This window comes from Montipora foliosa, unplaced genomic scaffold (assembly GCF_036669935.1).
Source record: "Montipora foliosa isolate CH-2021 unplaced genomic scaffold, ASM3666993v2 scaffold_135, whole genome shotgun sequence".
Classification (NCBI taxonomy): Eukaryota; Metazoa; Cnidaria; class Anthozoa; order Scleractinia; family Acroporidae; genus Montipora; species Montipora foliosa.
Genome location: NW_027179435.1, coordinates 29,645 through 49,125, shown reverse-complemented (window position 1 = coordinate 49,125; position 19,481 = coordinate 29,645). Strand labels below are relative to the sequence as shown.

General features: G+C 50.5%; 10 non-coding genes across 10 annotated transcripts; 3 read left to right on the top strand and 7 right to left on the bottom strand.

Annotated features, from left to right (window-relative positions):
• Window positions 1–2,776: 2,776 nt before the first annotated feature.
• Window positions 2,777–2,968, bottom strand: LOC137986068 (U2 spliceosomal RNA). Its single transcript, XR_011119521.1, has one exon. It is a non-coding gene; the product is annotated as a U2 spliceosomal RNA (small nuclear RNA).
• A 267-nt stretch (window positions 2,969–3,235) lies between these two features.
• LOC137986141 (5S ribosomal RNA) lies at window positions 3,236–3,354 on the top strand. The gene has a single exon (XR_011119592.1). It is a non-coding gene; the product is annotated as a 5S ribosomal RNA (ribosomal RNA).
• Window positions 3,355–4,330: 976 nt separating this feature from the next.
• Window positions 4,331–4,494, bottom strand: LOC137986132 (U1 spliceosomal RNA). The gene has a single exon (XR_011119583.1). It is a non-coding gene; the product is annotated as a U1 spliceosomal RNA (small nuclear RNA).
• A 194-nt stretch (window positions 4,495–4,688) lies between these two features.
• On the bottom strand, window positions 4,689–4,879 carry LOC137986093 (U2 spliceosomal RNA). Its single transcript, XR_011119546.1, has one exon. It is a non-coding gene; the product is annotated as a U2 spliceosomal RNA (small nuclear RNA).
• A 5,639-nt stretch (window positions 4,880–10,518) lies between these two features.
• LOC137986067 (U2 spliceosomal RNA) lies at window positions 10,519–10,710 on the bottom strand. Its single transcript, XR_011119520.1, has one exon. It is a non-coding gene; the product is annotated as a U2 spliceosomal RNA (small nuclear RNA).
• Window positions 10,711–10,977: 267 nt separating this feature from the next.
• Window positions 10,978–11,096, top strand: LOC137986130 (5S ribosomal RNA). Its single transcript, XR_011119581.1, has one exon. It is a non-coding gene; the product is annotated as a 5S ribosomal RNA (ribosomal RNA).
• A 976-nt stretch (window positions 11,097–12,072) lies between these two features.
• Window positions 12,073–12,236, bottom strand: LOC137986131 (U1 spliceosomal RNA). The gene has a single exon (XR_011119582.1). It is a non-coding gene; the product is annotated as a U1 spliceosomal RNA (small nuclear RNA).
• A 194-nt stretch (window positions 12,237–12,430) lies between these two features.
• Window positions 12,431–12,621, bottom strand: LOC137986091 (U2 spliceosomal RNA). The gene has a single exon (XR_011119544.1). It is a non-coding gene; the product is annotated as a U2 spliceosomal RNA (small nuclear RNA).
• A 5,639-nt stretch (window positions 12,622–18,260) lies between these two features.
• Window positions 18,261–18,452, bottom strand: LOC137986066 (U2 spliceosomal RNA). Its single transcript, XR_011119519.1, has one exon. It is a non-coding gene; the product is annotated as a U2 spliceosomal RNA (small nuclear RNA).
• A 267-nt stretch (window positions 18,453–18,719) lies between these two features.
• LOC137986119 (5S ribosomal RNA) lies at window positions 18,720–18,838 on the top strand. The gene has a single exon (XR_011119571.1). It is a non-coding gene; the product is annotated as a 5S ribosomal RNA (ribosomal RNA).
• The last annotated feature ends 643 nt before the right edge of the window (window positions 18,839–19,481 follow it).

Here is a 19,481-nt window from a genome sequence, read left to right as displayed (position 1 = left end):
CAGGAGCAGCAATGTCTGGGACACTACAAGAAAGCACCACACCACAGTGATCCGAAAACGGACAAGGAATAATATCGCAAGTCAAGACTGATGGTAACAGGAGTACGGGGCACCAATGAGATCAATACGGGAGGCCATAAGGCCGTCTGAGCGAGTCCAAGAGAAGGCAGAATCGGAAGGATGCAGGTGCCTCCAAATGTCCAGACAACAGCAGGAGTCAAAAAGACGTTTTAAGGTAGCAGTACTTTCGCGGGAAGTGTCAGAGACATTGGAGCCCCGACGATCGAGGGCGCGGTCGAACACAGTGTTAAAGTCCCCGGCAAGGAAGGTCGGATAGGTGGGATCAACCCAAGACGAGACGTCGTCCAGGAAGTCGTCACGGGCTGGGTTGCGATTGGGGGCGTAGAGACAGCAGATACGAAACGGGTGCCCAGAATGGGTAAAGTGGCAAAAAACAACACGCCCAGCGGTGTCACACCAAGAGCTCGTAAGGGTGACCGTGGGGCGGAATAAAATGATGCAACCACAAGAGTGTGCAGAGCCAACAGAAGCAACTGCATTAAAACCAGATGAACGAAACCAGACTGACATTCACTGTCTGAAGAGCAGTGGGCCCTCTTGTAGGCAGACAATGTCAGGGACCTGAGGAAAGGAACGTAACCAGTGCAGAACACCAGCGCGCTTGGACGAGTCCCTGAGACCATTGGTGTTTAAGGAGAGGATAGAGAGAGCCATAACTGAGAAGAAAGAGAGAGACAGCACAACTAGGAGCGACGGCTCCGAACCGGGGCAGGGGGAGCCAAGGAGGGAAGGCCAGAATGAACAGCCCTCCCAGACTCCCTGCCCTTTCCAGACTTCGAGCGGCCGGGGACCGCAGAACCAGGAAGAGGTTTCTTCGCTTTCTTCTTAGACTTGACCTGATCATCAGAGGAAGCCTCAACATCCGAAAGTCCACGCTTAGTGACTGGTGAATCAGTCAGCTCGACCTCGTTAACCATTACGGGAGACAGAGATAGAACCTGTGGGGTATTTACAGGGGTTACATTGATGCCCGTTAAAGGGTCATCGTCACTAAATATACTTTGACTGTATTCAGTCTCATTAACTAGTTCATTATCATTCGTATCCATTTCTTTTCCATTATTACTATTATCCATTTCCATTTCTTTTCCATTAACTACAGCATTATTTGTCATTTCTTTTCCAGTAACTACATTATTACTATTATCCATTTCCATTTCTTTTCCATTAACTATAGTAGTATTGTCCATTACACCAACTACGTTACTACTAGTGTTAACATTGTATTACTCTGTGGCGCAGCCAAACCATCAGACGCAGCGGCGGGGGAGGCAGCCACCTGCACGCGCGTCGAGGACCCACCATTACCGTTTTAGGGAGGGCCGCACCCTCCTTAACATTTACTGGTGGCAGGAGAGGCCATGGGTGGAGTACCAGGGGGGATAACTCATTGTCCCTGAGGTCGGTGTGGGAACCCCAACTTGAAATACCAGGTTGCGTGGGGGCAGGAGGACGAAGGGTTACCCCCTCGTCCCCAGAGTCCTCATGGTCAGAGCTTGCAGGAGAAGTGGGAAGGTCCTCAGGACCAGAACTGACATCCAGGAGGGGAGGCAGCGACTCCGGGGGAGTGGCACCAACAACAAGTGAAGCGGACGGATGGGCGGGGGTCGCAGGCGAAGATGGTGGGTTCCCCCAGGCATTGGGGGGGTTGGGCAATCCCTGGCCATGTGACCAGGCTCCCGACACCTGCGGCACTTCCCGCGCAAGTCACAGTTTTTGGTGAGGTGTTCCCCACGACAGATATCACATTCGGCCGGCTGACCCACATACCACACCTTACATTTATATCCAGCAATGTCCAGATTACGAGGGATCCGGCCAGAACGAACCATTTTGATGATACGGGCTCCAGTGCAGATTGCAGGGTCACCCGGGTAATGCTGGTGCCTTATCGTCTCCACCTTCCCGTACGAGGAAAAGTAGGGCCGGAGGCGATCATCACTCTCCTCAAAGGGATAGTGATACAACATAACATTTTGAGCTCGAGGCCCAGCATACATGACTTTGCACTTAGCACCAGCTAAAGTGACAAAATCATAACCTTCAACAATATTTTTACATTTTGGGTCAGCGAAAGTAATCTGAACCAGTTTTACGGGAACAAACTGAATACTGTCAATCACAAAGGGGGTGAACTTTCCCTTGATGGCTGTAACAAGTTCCGCCCTGGGAACAGAGGTTGGAACATCGGAAAGGTCGAGGACTACTGTCCTCTTAAAGGCCGCAAGAGGCATGATGAAAAGGGAAAAAGAGAAAAAACAGTCCCCCCGGAAAGCAAAGCTCCCAGGAAGGGAACAGAAAGACTGGCTACCCTGGGTTATGGCAGGACGCCAAGCATAAGTCCCCAGGAGGGTCACCAGTAAAACTCAGGAATCAAAAATCTTACCACAAATCCCAAAAACGCTTGTCCCCACACTCCAATTCCAATACGGAACTTACGCGTACCACAAGGAAAGGCACGAACCTGGCAGATAATAAAAACCCGCGTCAGGTAAGTATGCCTTTTCAACCTCTCCGGAACCGCAAAAACGCAACTTGTCTGCGCATACCATGTGGTAATGGGGGTCACGTGCTCCTCGTCCTGTCGTGTCGTGCTGTCCACTCGCTGCTATGCTACCTAGAAAAGAGAAGAGAAATGTGAAGGTTGGTTGCTTGGTCATTTGTTCTGCTTTCACTTGATTATTTCTTCCCCAGAGGGAAGTGGGCCACGCTCGGAGGTAGTGCTATACCGAGGCAACCCGTGGCCGGGACGAGGCAAGCCTCTTTTCCACGGCCCAGTTCCAAAAATCAGTTTAATATATGAGCTGCTCGATGAGCAGCGTATCAGATATTAAGCTGATAAGAACAGATACTACACTTGATCTTAGCCAAAAGGCCGAGAAGCGATGCCCGTAAATGCTCACAGCGGACAAGGTGCTCCCAGTCTCATGGCCACGAGATATGGTGGTCCGATTACAATCCGTGCCAAGGAAGGAATGCCCAAAGCCAACCTGAAAGCGAGGCGCACACAACGATCGCCCTTGTACAGTGGGCAGCAGGACCAGCATTGCATGGCACTTGCGTTGACGGCAAGAGGACAAATGCACATTGTGCTTGCTCTGACCTCGTTTTTATTTTCCCTTATAACAAAGTTAATTTTCACGGCGAATTACTTGTCTACGACCATACCACAGGGAAAACACCGGTTCTCGTCCGATCACCGAAGTTAAGCCCTGTCGGGCGGGGTTAGTACTTGGATGGGAGACCGCCTGGGAATACCCCGTGTTGTAGGCTTCCCTTTTTCCTTCTGTACACTTGATTATCTCAAAAAATCTCAGTTTCCTTTAATGAAAGAACATTCCAAACCAGGTTTTTTGAACACAACATGCCAACGATATGTCAAAGATGAGACATACAACAAAAACAAAATAGTTCACACGAGAAAGTGGAACTTGTATTCCCAAGGGAGCGCGTGCGCGCGAGATCTTATCAATCCAACGTTTATGACATGAAACGTATCTTTTCGTGTGAGCAAAGAACAGGATACGACAAGTAAAAAATGCATGCACTGTTATGCATTAGATGGAAGTTAACCTAGCCCGGATGATATGCATACAACGAAGGCTACAACACTACAACATTGATCCTGCGAAAACGTGACTTACGTGACGTAGCGCACTTCAAAGTCTTACTGTTCCCTGCTCAACACGGACAGTACGTATTCAAAGGGCCGATAAGACACTATCCTGACCATGAAAGATTTACTTTTTATGATAACAATCCAATTAACTGATAACATAGAGAAACCACAAAGTGTTGGCCACAGAAATGTAACGCCAACTGATCTGGCGGGTCCTCAGTTACTCAATGCAAAACGGGCTCTCCAGAACGCAACATAACACAACGCAAAAGAAATCTATCGCGATGGAGCAGTACAAACACACATCCACTTACGTTTTCGAAACGATGCACGAGGATAAGAGCTCGACCCGCTGGCATTTTCTTGTCTCACTCGTCTATCGATGGAAATCGATGCGGCTGAAATAAACACGTCCTCTCGCTCTCTCTACGGCCAAGAATGAAAGAAATAAAATCACAGTTTTGCAGTGCACCAAGTACGGAACATTCACCTACAATTTCAGCAGTGGAATTCACAAATACAACTCACCTTCCTTAGTCCTTACACCGCCACCGCATCTCCTTCCCTGCCCTGCCTGAAACGTTACCAACAAACCTTCCCATTAGCCAACTTTGCCACCGGGGTTTGGTGCGGGGACTAGCGCGAACGCAGGTCCCCACTACCAGAAATTATACGCTCGAGTTACCCACATTTGGGGTAATCGCAAGGGTCAACCCAATCGAAGTGCAATGAAAGAGCCTCACCTTGAGAGGACTGCCTCCCTGATCACAGTGCCTCCCGCGTCAGGTAAGTATGCCTTTTCAACCTCTCCGGAACCGCAAAACGCAACTTGTCTGCGCATACCATGTGGTAATGGGGGTCACGTGCTCCTCGTCCTGTCGTGTCGTGCTGTCCACTCGCTGCTATGCTACCTAGAAAAGAGAAGAGAATGTGAAGGTTGGTTGCTTGGTCATTTGTTCTGCTTTCACTTGATTATTTCTTCCCCAGAGGGAAGTGGGCCACGCTCGGAGGTAGTGCTATACCGAGGCAACCCGTGGCCGGGACGAGGCAAGCCTCTTTTCCACGGCCCAGTTCCAAAAATCAGTTTAATATATGAGCTGCTCGATGAGCAGCGGTGAATGGCAGACCAAAGGTCACCAGTCGACAGACTCATCCAACGCCTGAGGCATTGGTCACCAGTATTAGGCGACAGAGGCGAAATAAAACTAAGCAAATCAGGTGGTACAGAGGGTGAATTAAGCAGGTGGCCCGAAGCGAAAAACGAGCTTGTTGGAAACATAGAGGCGATGACTCCATCCGCCCCCCACTGGCGGGCAAAATAACGTCGACGTCTCCGGGTTGAAAAACGCTTGAAGAGCAAGGGGAGGTGGAACTTGACACGGGCCTTTGCTCCCTCAATGACGGCGAGGGCCCCAGGTTGACAGAACGAAAGCGGTAGTCATTGCGGGCCAGCCAGATGTGAAACTTACAGGCACACAACAGGTAACTGAAGACTTTGGGCACTGCGTGAAGCTCAGTGGAATTGAAACCAAAAAGTAAATGGCGACGCTCAAGCACAGGACACATAGGCGAGAAATGAAAAAGGAGGGACTGTAGCCAACCAACAACACTTTGAGCAAGGGGACACACAAAGAGCAAATGCGACAGTGACTCGACGACAGGACCACAAAAACAAGCGGAGGAGACAGATAAACCAAAAGAGAGAAGACGCTCAGCAGTGTAAATCACACCATGAGCTACCTTCCAGGAGAAATCAACAACAAAGCGGTCAAAATCAAAGAAGTGGAACTGGCGCCACGTATCATACCAGTAAAGGTCCCCAAAGGAGGGAAAGAACTTAACTACACAGTGCGGTGTGACAGAGGAACAGGATAAAAGAAACTGGTAACCGACTTTGGCAGAGAAAAAAAGCCACGGAGGCGACAACGTGAGGGTCAGAGGATGCGAAAACCAAAGTTCCCCGGGAGGGGGAAAAAGAGCCACCAAGCGACTCCCAGGCCAAAAGCAAAGAGGAGTAAAATGGCGGTAACAGGGACCTGTCGAAGGCAGCGGGACGGGAGAAAACATCAAGAGAGGAGGCAGCAAAACACGATTGAAACCAGTACGACACAAAGGAGGACCAGCTTGACGAGGACAAAGTAGACCGTTTGACCCACTGACCCAGAAGCGACCAAACCTTGAGCTTAATGTCCACCACCGAGAAACCTCCCAGCGATGTGGGCTGAACGACCACAGCACGTGCAACGAGCTCCCGCTTGGTTTTCCAGAAGAATGAGAAAACAAGGGAGTTAAGTTCTTTAAGTACCCAGGGGGGCATGTGGACCAGGGATGCCACATACCAAACCCTGGCGAGGGCCAGGCAATTGATGACCAAAGCCTTGCCATGAAAAGACAAGGAGCGCTGACGCCAGGAGGAGAGGACGCGTTCCACAGCCTCTATCCGAGGCCGCCAATTAGTTCATCAATGTCATGCGGGCCAATGAAGACTCCGAGGATTTTAAGCTTAGAAGATGTCCAGTCGAGAGGGACAGGGGGGTCAGTTCGGCCAGCCCAAGACCCCAGCCACAAGCCGCGAGACTTTGTCAGGTTGAGCTTGGATCCAGAACCAAGCTCATACCTTGTGTAGGTGTCAAAAACAGCCCTAATGGAGGCATCGGAGGACAAGATGAGCGATGTGTCATCCGCGTACTGGGAAATTGGAGAGAGCGGTGAGGGCAGTCCAGGCAGCAAAGGTCCAGTAATGGCGGGATTTGCTCGAATATTGGCGGCCAAGACCTCAGCGACCATAACATACAGCAAAGGTGCGAGGGGGCAGCCTTGACGCACCCCCCGTGTGAGACTGAAAAAGTTTGAGACATGACCGTTAACAATGACAGCACTCTGAACAGCATTATAGAAAAGGCGGATCCAGCGCAGAAAGGAGGTTTGGAAACCCATTCTGCAGAGGGTGGCATGCAGAAAGGACCAATCAACGCGATCAAACGCTTTTTCTTGGTCGAGCGAGAGGATGGCACAAGGAGACCCGGATTGCGTGGCGTAATGGACCATGTCTCGGAGATAAGCGACGTTCTCACCAATATAACGACCGGGGACACCACAGGTTTGATCCTCAGCCACCACGGCATGAATAACCTTCAGGAGACGCCCAGCGATGACGCGGGCAGCGAGCTTGTAGTCCACACTAAGGAGGGAAATTGGCCGCCAGTTACGAGGGTTCAGCCGGTCACCCGTCTTAAAGATGAGAGAAATGATGCCTCGACGCTGAGAGAGGCTGAGAGTGCCAGCCTCATAACATGAGTTCAGGACGAGCACGAGGTCCTGTCCGAGCACCGGCCAGAATTTGACATAAAACTCCATAGGGAGGCCATCCAAGCCCGGGGTCTTGCCTCGAGCCATCCCACATAAAGCAGTATAACACTCCTCCGACTGGAGAGGACCATCACACTGTTGAGCCTGGTCGGCGGACAAGGTGGAGGTGAGGGCGTCGAGCAGGGAAAGAGCCACGTCCCCGTCAGTAGGCTCGGCACTAAACAAGTTAGAATAAAAGGAAGCAAAAGCCTGGCATAGGTCCTTTGAACTCGAGACCACTGTGCCATCATCGCATCGAAGTGCTGAAATAAGTCGGTCGGCGGCACGCTTCTTTTCCAGACGGAAGAAAAAGGCCGAGGAGGTTTCACCTTCCTCAACCCATTGGCCCGAGCACGGACTTGGGCTCCCCGAGCTGCCTCGAGGTCTAGGGCAGCAAGGGCAGACAGGGTAGAATGGTACGGCTCAACACAGGAGGTGAAACCGGCATCAACACGGTTCTTAAGATGCCCAGCTAGTCGGCCAAGGAGGTCTCGACACTGCGATGTTTTCTTTCGAGCGCTCAGCGCAATATTTAATTGTGAGGCCTTTGATTTGGCTCTTGCCCTTATCCCACCACTTAGCTAGTGACGGGAAGGACAGCATGGACTGCCTCCAAACGGACCAAAAATTAGTGATATGCTGGATATAGTCCTCATCATTGAGGACAGAAATGTTGAGCTTCCAGAAACTGTCCCAGGAGCAGCAATGTCTGGGACACTACAAGAAAGCACCACACCACAGTGATCCGAAAACGGACAAGGAATAATATCGCAAGTCAAGACTGATGGTAACAGGAGTACGGGGCACCAATGAGATCAATACGGGAGGCCATAAGGCCGTCTGAGCGAGTCCAAGAGAAGGCAGAATCGGAAGGATGCAGGTGCCTCCAAATGTCCAGACAACAGCAGGAGTCAAAAAGACGTTTTAAGGTAGCAGTACTTTCGCGGGAAGTGTCAGAGACATTGGAGCCCCGACGATCGAGGGCGCGGTCGAACACAGTGTTAAAGTCCCCGGCAAGGAAGGTCGGATAGGTGGGATCAACCCAAGACGAGACGTCGTCCAGGAAGTCGTCACGGGCTGGGTTGCGATTGGGGGCGTAGAGACAGCAGATACGAAACGGGTGCCCAGAATGGGTAAAGTGGCAAAAAACAACACGCCCAGCGGTGTCACACCAAGAGCTCGTAAGGGTGACCGTGGGGCGGAATAAAATGATGCAACCACAAGAGTGTGCAGAGCCAACAGAAGCAACTGCATTAAAACCAGATGAACGAAACCAGACTGACATTCACTGTCTGAAGAGCAGTGGGCCCTCTTGTAGGCAGACAATGTCAGGGACCTGAGGAAAGGAACGTAACCAGTGCAGAACACCAGCGCGCTTGGACGAGTCCCTGAGACCATTGGTGTTTAAGGAGAGGATAGAGAGAGCCATAACTGAGAAGAAAGAGAGAGACAGCACAACTAGGAGCGACGGCTCCGAACCGGGGCAGGGGGAGCCAAGGAGGGAAGGCCAGAATGAACAGCCCTCCCAGACTCCCTGCCCTTTCCAGACTTCGAGCGGCCGGGGACCGCAGAACCAGGAAGAGGTTTCTTCGCTTTCTTCTTAGACTTGACCTGATCATCAGAGGAAGCCTCAACATCCGAAAGTCCACGCTTAGTGACTGGTGAATCAGTCAGCTCGACCTCGTTAACCATTACGGGAGACAGAGATAGAACCTGTGGGGTATTTACAGGGGTTACATTGATGCCCGTTAAAGGGTCATCGTCACTAAATATACTTTGACTGTATTCAGTCTCATTAACTAGTTCATTATCATTCGTATCCATTTCTTTTCCATTATTACTATTATCCATTTCCATTTCTTTTCCATTAACTACAGCATTATTTGTCATTTCTTTTCCAGTAACTACATTATTACTATTATCCATTTCCATTTCTTTTCCATTAACTATAGTAGTATTGTCCATTACACCAACTACGTTACTACTAGTGTTAACATTGTATTACTCTGTGGCGCAGCCAAACCATCAGACGCAGCGGCGGGGGAGGCAGCCACCTGCACGCGCGTCGAGGACCCACCATTACCGTTTTAGGGAGGGCCGCACCCTCCTTAACATTTACTGGTGGCAGGAGAGGCCATGGGTGGAGTACCAGGGGGGATAACTCATTGTCCCTGAGGTCGGTGTGGGAACCCCAACTTGAAATACCAGGTTGCGTGGGGGCAGGAGGACGAAGGGTTACCCCCTCGTCCCCAGAGTCCTCATGGTCAGAGCTTGCAGGAGAAGTGGGAAGGTCCTCAGGACCAGAACTGACATCCAGGAGGGGAGGCAGCGACTCCGGGGGAGTGGCACCAACAACAAGTGAAGCGGACGGATGGGCGGGGGTCGCAGGCGAAGATGGTGGGTTCCCCCAGGCATTGGGGGGGTTGGGCAATCCCTGGCCATGTGACCAGGCTCCCGACACCTGCGGCACTTCCCGCGCAAGTCACAGTTTTTGGTGAGGTGTTCCCCACGACAGATATCACATTCGGCCGGCTGACCCACATACCACACCTTACATTTATATCCAGCAATGTCCAGATTACGAGGGATCCGGCCAGAACGAACCATTTTGATGATACGGGCTCCAGTGCAGATTGCAGGGTCACCCGGGTAATGCTGGTGCCTTATCGTCTCCACCTTCCCGTACGAGGAAAAGTAGGGCCGGAGGCGATCATCACTCTCCTCAAAGGGATAGTGATACAACATAACATTTTGAGCTCGAGGCCCAGCATACATGACTTTGCACTTAGCACCAGCTAAAGTGACAAAATCATAACCTTCAACAATATTTTTACATTTTGGGTCAGCGAAAGTAATCTGAACCAGTTTTACGGGAACAAACTGAATACTGTCAATCACAAAGGGGGTGAACTTTCCCTTGATGGCTGTAACAAGTTCCGCCCTGGGAACAGAGGTTGGAACATCGGAAAGGTCGAGGACTACTGTCCTCTTAAAGGCCGCAAGAGGCATGATGAAAAGGGAAAAAGAGAAAAAACAGTCCCCCCGGAAAGCAAAGCTCCCAGGAAGGGAACAGAAAGACTGGCTACCCTGGGTTATGGCAGGACGCCAAGCATAAGTCCCCAGGAGGGTCACCAGTAAAACTCAGGAATCAAAAATCTTACCACAAATCCCAAAAACGCTTGTCCCCACACTCCAATTCCAATACGGAACTTACGCGTACCACAAGGAAAGGCACGAACCTGGCAGATAATAAAAACCCGCGTCAGGTAAGTATGCCTTTTCAACCTCTCCGGAACCGCAAAAACGCAACTTGTCTGCGCATACCATGTGGTAATGGGGGTCACGTGCTCCTCGTCCTGTCGTGTCGTGCTGTCCACTCGCTGCTATGCTACCTAGAAAAGAGAAGAGAAATGTGAAGGTTGGTTGCTTGGTCATTTGTTCTGCTTTCACTTGATTATTTCTTCCCCAGAGGGAAGTGGGCCACGCTCGGAGGTAGTGCTATACCGAGGCAACCCGTGGCCGGGACGAGGCAAGCCTCTTTTCCACGGCCCAGTTCCAAAAATCAGTTTAATATATGAGCTGCTCGATGAGCAGCGTATCAGATATTAAGCTGATAAGAACAGATACTACACTTGATCTTAGCCAAAAGGCCGAGAAGCGATGCCCGTAAATGCTCACAGCGGACAAGGTGCTCCCAGTCTCATGGCCACGAGATATGGTGGTCCGATTACAATCCGTGCCAAGGAAGGAATGCCCAAAGCCAACCTGAAAGCGAGGCGCACACAACGATCGCCCTTGTACAGTGGGCAGCAGGACCAGCATTGCATGGCACTTGCGTTGACGGCAAGAGGACAAATGCACATTGTGCTTGCTCTGACCTCGTTTTTATTTTCCCTTATAACAAAGTTAATTTTCACGGCGAATTACTTGTCTACGACCATACCACAGGGAAAACACCGGTTCTCGTCCGATCACCGAAGTTAAGCCCTGTCGGGCGGGGTTAGTACTTGGATGGGAGACCGCCTGGGAATACCCCGTGTTGTAGGCTTCCCTTTTTCCTTCTGTACACTTGATTATCTCAAAAAATCTCAGTTTCCTTTAATGAAAGAACATTCCAAACCAGGTTTTTTGAACACAACATGCCAACGATATGTCAAAGATGAGACATACAACAAAAACAAAATAGTTCACACGAGAAAGTGGAACTTGTATTCCCAAGGGAGCGCGTGCGCGCGAGATCTTATCAATCCAACGTTTATGACATGAAACGTATCTTTTCGTGTGAGCAAAGAACAGGATACGACAAGTAAAAAATGCATGCACTGTTATGCATTAGATGGAAGTTAACCTAGCCCGGATGATATGCATACAACGAAGGCTACAACACTACAACATTGATCCTGCGAAAACGTGACTTACGTGACGTAGCGCACTTCAAAGTCTTACTGTTCCCTGCTCAACACGGACAGTACGTATTCAAAGGGCCGATAAGACACTATCCTGACCATGAAAGATTTACTTTTTATGATAACAATCCAATTAACTGATAACATAGAGAAACCACAAAGTGTTGGCCACAGAAATGTAACGCCAACTGATCTGGCGGGTCCTCAGTTACTCAATGCAAAACGGGCTCTCCAGAACGCAACATAACACAACGCAAAAGAAATCTATCGCGATGGAGCAGTACAAACACACATCCACTTACGTTTTCGAAACGATGCACGAGGATAAGAGCTCGACCCGCTGGCATTTTCTTGTCTCACTCGTCTATCGATGGAAATCGATGCGGCTGAAATAAACACGTCCTCTCGCTCTCTCTACGGCCAAGAATGAAAGAAATAAAATCACAGTTTTGCAGTGCACCAAGTACGGAACATTCACCTACAATTTCAGCAGTGGAATTCACAAATACAACTCACCTTCCTTAGTCCTTACACCGCCACCGCATCTCCTTCCCTGCCCTGCCTGAAACGTTACCAACAAACCTTCCCATTAGCCAACTTTGCCACCGGGGTTTGGTGCGGGGACTAGCGCGAACGCAGGTCCCCACTACCAGAAATTATACGCTCGAGTTACCCACATTTGGGGTAATCGCAAGGGTCAACCCAATCGAAGTGCAATGAAAGAGCCTCACCTTGAGAGGACTGCCTCCCTGATCACAGTGCCTCCCGCGTCAGGTAAGTATGCCTTTTCAACCTCTCCGGAACCGCAAAACGCAACTTGTCTGCGCATACCATGTGGTAATGGGGGTCACGTGCTCCTCGTCCTGTCGTGTCGTGCTGTCCACTCGCTGCTATGCTACCTAGAAAAGAGAAGAGAATGTGAAGGTTGGTTGCTTGGTCATTTGTTCTGCTTTCACTTGATTATTTCTTCCCCAGAGGGAAGTGGGCCACGCTCGGAGGTAGTGCTATACCGAGGCAACCCGTGGCCGGGACGAGGCAAGCCTCTTTTCCACGGCCCAGTTCCAAAAATCAGTTTAATATATGAGCTGCTCGATGAGCAGCGGTGAATGGCAGACCAAAGGTCACCAGTCGACAGACTCATCCAACGCCTGAGGCATTGGTCACCAGTATTAGGCGACAGAGGCGAAATAAAACTAAGCAAATCAGGTGGTACAGAGGGTGAATTAAGCAGGTGGCCCGAAGCGAAAAACGAGCTTGTTGGAAACATAGAGGCGATGACTCCATCCGCCCCCCACTGGCGGGCAAAATAACGTCGACGTCTCCGGGTTGAAAAACGCTTGAAGAGCAAGGGGAGGTGGAACTTGACACGGGCCTTTGCTCCCTCAATGACGGCGAGGGCCCCAGGTTGACAGAACGAAAGCGGTAGTCATTGCGGGCCAGCCAGATGTGAAACTTACAGGCACACAACAGGTAACTGAAGACTTTGGGCACTGCGTGAAGCTCAGTGGAATTGAAACCAAAAAGTAAATGGCGACGCTCAAGCACAGGACACATAGGCGAGAAATGAAAAAGGAGGGACTGTAGCCAACCAACAACACTTTGAGCAAGGGGACACACAAAGAGCAAATGCGACAGTGACTCGACGACAGGACCACAAAAACAAGCGGAGGAGACAGATAAACCAAAAGAGAGAAGACGCTCAGCAGTGTAAATCACACCATGAGCTACCTTCCAGGAGAAATCAACAACAAAGCGGTCAAAATCAAAGAAGTGGAACTGGCGCCACGTATCATACCAGTAAAGGTCCCCAAAGGAGGGAAAGAACTTAACTACACAGTGCGGTGTGACAGAGGAACAGGATAAAAGAAACTGGTAACCGACTTTGGCAGAGAAAAAAAGCCACGGAGGCGACAACGTGAGGGTCAGAGGATGCGAAAACCAAAGTTCCCCGGGAGGGGGAAAAAGAGCCACCAAGCGACTCCCAGGCCAAAAGCAAAGAGGAGTAAAATGGCGGTAACAGGGACCTGTCGAAGGCAGCGGGACGGGAGAAAACATCAAGAGAGGAGGCAGCAAAACACGATTGAAACCAGTACGACACAAAGGAGGACCAGCTTGACGAGGACAAAGTAGACCGTTTGACCCACTGACCCAGAAGCGACCAAACCTTGAGCTTAATGTCCACCACCGAGAAACCTCCCAGCGATGTGGGCTGAACGACCACAGCACGTGCAACGAGCTCCCGCTTGGTTTTCCAGAAGAATGAGAAAACAAGGGAGTTAAGTTCTTTAAGTACCCAGGGGGGCATGTGGACCAGGGATGCCACATACCAAACCCTGGCGAGGGCCAGGCAATTGATGACCAAAGCCTTGCCATGAAAAGACAAGGAGCGCTGACGCCAGGAGGAGAGGACGCGTTCCACAGCCTCTATCCGAGGCCGCCAATTAGTTCATCAATGTCATGCGGGCCAATGAAGACTCCGAGGATTTTAAGCTTAGAAGATGTCCAGTCGAGAGGGACAGGGGGGTCAGTTCGGCCAGCCCAAGACCCCAGCCACAAGCCGCGAGACTTTGTCAGGTTGAGCTTGGATCCAGAACCAAGCTCATACCTTGTGTAGGTGTCAAAAACAGCCCTAATGGAGGCATCGGAGGACAAGATGAGCGATGTGTCATCCGCGTACTGGGAAATTGGAGAGAGCGGTGAGGGCAGTCCAGGCAGCAAAGGTCCAGTAATGGCGGGATTTGCTCGAATATTGGCGGCCAAGACCTCAGCGACCATAACATACAGCAAAGGTGCGAGGGGGCAGCCTTGACGCACCCCCCGTGTGAGACTGAAAAAGTTTGAGACATGACCGTTAACAATGACAGCACTCTGAACAGCATTATAGAAAAGGCGGATCCAGCGCAGAAAGGAGGTTTGGAAACCCATTCTGCAGAGGGTGGCATGCAGAAAGGACCAATCAACGCGATCAAACGCTTTTTCTTGGTCGAGCGAGAGGATGGCACAAGGAGACCCGGATTGCGTGGCGTAATGGACCATGTCTCGGAGATAAGCGACGTTCTCACCAATATAACGACCGGGGACACCACAGGTTTGATCCTCAGCCACCACGGCATGAATAACCTTCAGGAGACGCCCAGCGATGACGCGGGCAGCGAGCTTGTAGTCCACACTAAGGAGGGAAATTGGCCGCCAGTTACGAGGGTTCAGCCGGTCACCCGTCTTAAAGATGAGAGAAATGATGCCTCGACGCTGAGAGAGGCTGAGAGTGCCAGCCTCATAACATGAGTTCAGGACGAGCACGAGGTCCTGTCCGAGCACCGGCCAGAATTTGACATAAAACTCCATAGGGAGGCCATCCAAGCCCGGGGTCTTGCCTCGAGCCATCCCACATAAAGCAGTATAACACTCCTCCGACTGGAGAGGACCATCACACTGTTGAGCCTGGTCGGCGGACAAGGTGGAGGTGAGGGCGTCGAGCAGGGAAAGAGCCACGTCCCCGTCAGTAGGCTCGGCACTAAACAAGTTAGAATAAAAGGAAGCAAAAGCCTGGCATAGGTCCTTTGAACTCGAGACCACTGTGCCATCATCGCATCGAAGTGCTGAAATAAGTCGGTCGGCGGCACGCTTCTTTTCCAGACGGAAGAAAAAGGCCGAGGAGGTTTCACCTTCCTCAACCCATTGGCCCGAGCACGGACTTGGGCTCCCCGAGCTGCCTCGAGGTCTAGGGCAGCAAGGGCAGACAGGGTAGAATGGTACGGCTCAACACAGGAGGTGAAACCGGCATCAACACGGTTCTTAAGATGCCCAGCTAGTCGGCCAAGGAGGTCTCGACACTGCGATGTTTTCTTTCGAGCGCTCAGCGCAATATTTAATTGTGAGGCCTTTGATTTGGCTCTTGCCCTTATCCCACCACTTAGCTAGTGACGGGAAGGACAGCATGGACTGCCTCCAAACGGACCAAAAATTAGTGATATGCTGGATATAGTCCTCATCATTGAGGACAGAAATGTTGAGCTTCCAGAAACTGTCCCAGGAGCAGCAATGTCTGGGACACTACAAGAAAGCACCACACCACAGTGATCCGAAAACGGACAAGGAATAATATCGCAAGTCAAGACTGATGGTAACAGGAGTACGGGGCACCAATGAGATCAATACGGGAGGCCATAAGGCCGTCTGAGCGAGTCCAAGAGAAGGCAGAATCGGAAGGATGCAGGTGCCTCCAAATGTCCAGACAACAGCAGGAGTCAAAAAGACGTTTTAAGGTAGCAGTACTTTCGCGGGAAGTGTCAGAGACATTGGAGCCCCGACGATCGAGGGCGCGGTCGAACACAGTGTTAAAGTCCCCGGCAAGGAAGGTCGGATAGGTGGGATCAACCCAAGACGAGACGTCGTCCAGGAAGTCGTCACGGGCTGGGTTGCGATTGGGGGCGTAGAGACAGCAGATACGAAACGGGTGCCCAGAATGGGTAAAGTGGCAAAAAACAACACGCCCAGCGGTGTCACACCAAGAGCTCGTAAGGGTGACCGTGGGGCGGAATAAAATGATGCAACCACAAGAGTGTGCAGAGCCAACAGAAGCAACTGCATTAAAACCAGATGAACGAAACCAGACTGACATTCACTGTCTGAAGAGCAGTGGGCCCTCTTGTAGGCAGACAATGTCAGGGACCTGAGGAAAGGAACGTAACCAGTGCAGAACACCAGCGCGCTTGGACGAGTCCCTGAGACCATTGGTGTTTAAGGAGAGGATAGAGAGAGCCATAACTGAGAAGAAAGAGAGAGACAGCACAACTAGGAGCGACGGCTCCGAACCGGGGCAGGGGGAGCCAAGGAGGGAAGGCCAGAATGAACAGCCCTCCCAGACTCCCTGCCCTTTCCAGACTTCGAGCGGCCGGGGACCGCAGAACCAGGAAGAGGTTTCTTCGCTTTCTTCTTAGACTTGACCTGATCATCAGAGGAAGCCTCAACATCCGAAAGTCCACGCTTAGTGACTGGTGAATCAGTCAGCTCGACCTCGTTAACCATTACGGGAGACAGAGATAGAACCTGTGGGGTATTTACAGGGGTTACATTGATGCCCGTTAAAGGGTCATCGTCACTAAATATACTTTGACTGTATTCAGTCTCATTAACTAGTTCATTATCATTCGTATCCATTTCTTTTCCATTATTACTATTATCCATTTCCATTTCTTTTCCATTAACTACAGCATTATTTGTCATTTCTTTTCCAGTAACTACATTATTACTATTATCCATTTCCATTTCTTTTCCATTAACTATAGTAGTATTGTCCATTACACCAACTACGTTACTACTAGTGTTAACATTGTATTACTCTGTGGCGCAGCCAAACCATCAGACGCAGCGGCGGGGGAGGCAGCCACCTGCACGCGCGTCGAGGACCCACCATTACCGTTTTAGGGAGGGCCGCACCCTCCTTAACATTTACTGGTGGCAGGAGAGGCCATGGGTGGAGTACCAGGGGGGATAACTCATTGTCCCTGAGGTCGGTGTGGGAACCCCAACTTGAAATACCAGGTTGCGTGGGGGCAGGAGGACGAAGGGTTACCCCCTCGTCCCCAGAGTCCTCATGGTCAGAGCTTGCAGGAGAAGTGGGAAGGTCCTCAGGACCAGAACTGACATCCAGGAGGGGAGGCAGCGACTCCGGGGGAGTGGCACCAACAACAAGTGAAGCGGACGGATGGGCGGGGGTCGCAGGCGAAGATGGTGGGTTCCCCCAGGCATTGGGGGGGTTGGGCAATCCCTGGCCATGTGACCAGGCTCCCGACACCTGCGGCACTTCCCGCGCAAGTCACAGTTTTTGGTGAGGTGTTCCCCACGACAGATATCACATTCGGCCGGCTGACCCACATACCACACCTTACATTTATATCCAGCAATGTCCAGATTACGAGGGATCCGGCCAGAACGAACCATTTTGATGATACGGGCTCCAGTGCAGATTGCAGGGTCACCCGGGTAATGCTGGTGCCTTATCGTCTCCACCTTCCCGTACGAGGAAAAGTAGGGCCGGAGGCGATCATCACTCTCCTCAAAGGGATAGTGATACAACATAACATTTTGAGCTCGAGGCCCAGCATACATGACTTTGCACTTAGCACCAGCTAAAGTGACAAAATCATAACCTTCAACAATATTTTTACATTTTGGGTCAGCGAAAGTAATCTGAACCAGTTTTACGGGAACAAACTGAATACTGTCAATCACAAAGGGGGTGAACTTTCCCTTGATGGCTGTAACAAGTTCCGCCCTGGGAACAGAGGTTGGAACATCGGAAAGGTCGAGGACTACTGTCCTCTTAAAGGCCGCAAGAGGCATGATGAAAAGGGAAAAAGAGAAAAAACAGTCCCCCCGGAAAGCAAAGCTCCCAGGAAGGGAACAGAAAGACTGGCTACCCTGGGTTATGGCAGGACGCCAAGCATAAGTCCCCAGGAGGGTCACCAGTAAAACTCAGGAATCAAAAATCTTACCACAAATCCCAAAAACGCTTGTCCCCACACTCCAATTCCAATACGGAACTTACGCGTACCACAAGGAAAGGCACGAACCTGGCAGATAATAAAAACCCGCGTCAGGTAAGTATGCCTTTTCAACCTCTCCGGAACCGCAAAAACGCAACTTGTCTGCGCATACCATGTGGTAATGGGGGTCACGTGCTCCTCGTCCTGTCGTGTCGTGCTGTCCACTCGCTGCTATGCTACCTAGAAAAGAGAAGAGAAATGTGAAGGTTGGTTGCTTGGTCATTTGTTCTGCTTTCACTTGATTATTTCTTCCCCAGAGGGAAGTGGGCCACGCTCGGAGGTAGTGCTATACCGAGGCAACCCGTGGCCGGGACGAGGCAAGCCTCTTTTCCACGGCCCAGTTCCAAAAATCAGTTTAATATATGAGCTGCTCGATGAGCAGCGTATCAGATATTAAGCTGATAAGAACAGATACTACACTTGATCTTAGCCAAAAGGCCGAGAAGCGATGCCCGTAAATGCTCACAGCGGACAAGGTGCTCCCAGTCTCATGGCCACGAGATATGGTGGTCCGATTACAATCCGTGCCAAGGAAGGAATGCCCAAAGCCAACCTGAAAGCGAGGCGCACACAACGATCGCCCTTGTACAGTGGGCAGCAGGACCAGCATTGCATGGCACTTGCGTTGACGGCAAGAGGACAAATGCACATTGTGCTTGCTCTGACCTCGTTTTTATTTTCCCTTATAACAAAGTTAATTTTCACGGCGAATTACTTGTCTACGACCATACCACAGGGAAAACACCGGTTCTCGTCCGATCACCGAAGTTAAGCCCTGTCGGGCGGGGTTAGTACTTGGATGGGAGACCGCCTGGGAATACCCCGTGTTGTAGGCTTCCCTTTTTCCTTCTGTACACTTGATTATCTCAAAAAATCTCAGTTTCCTTTAATGAAAGAACATTCCAAACCAGGTTTTTGAACACAACATGCCAACGATATGTCAAAGATGAGACATACAACAAAAACAAAATAGTTCACACGAGAAAGTGGAACTTGTATTCCCAAGGGAGCGCGTGCGCGCGAGATCTTATCAATCCAACGTTTATGACATGAAACGTATCTTTTCGTGTGAGCAAAGAACAGGATACGACAAGTAAAAAATGCATGCACTGTTATGCATTAGATGGAAGTTAACCTAGCCCGGATGATATGCATACAACGAAGGCTACAACACTACAACATTGATCCTGCGAAAACGTGACTTACGTGACGTAGCGCACTTCAAAGTCTTACTGTTCCCTGCTCAACACGGACAGTACGTATTCAAAGGGCCGATAAGACACTATCCTGACCATGAAAGATTTACTTTTTATGATAACAATCCAATTAACTGATAACATAGAGAAACCACAAAGTGTTGGCCACAGAAATGTAACGCCAACTGATCTGGCGGGTCCTCAGTTACTCAATGCAAAACGGGCTCTCCAGAACGCAACATAACACAACGCAAAAGAAATCTATCGCGATGGAGCAGTACAA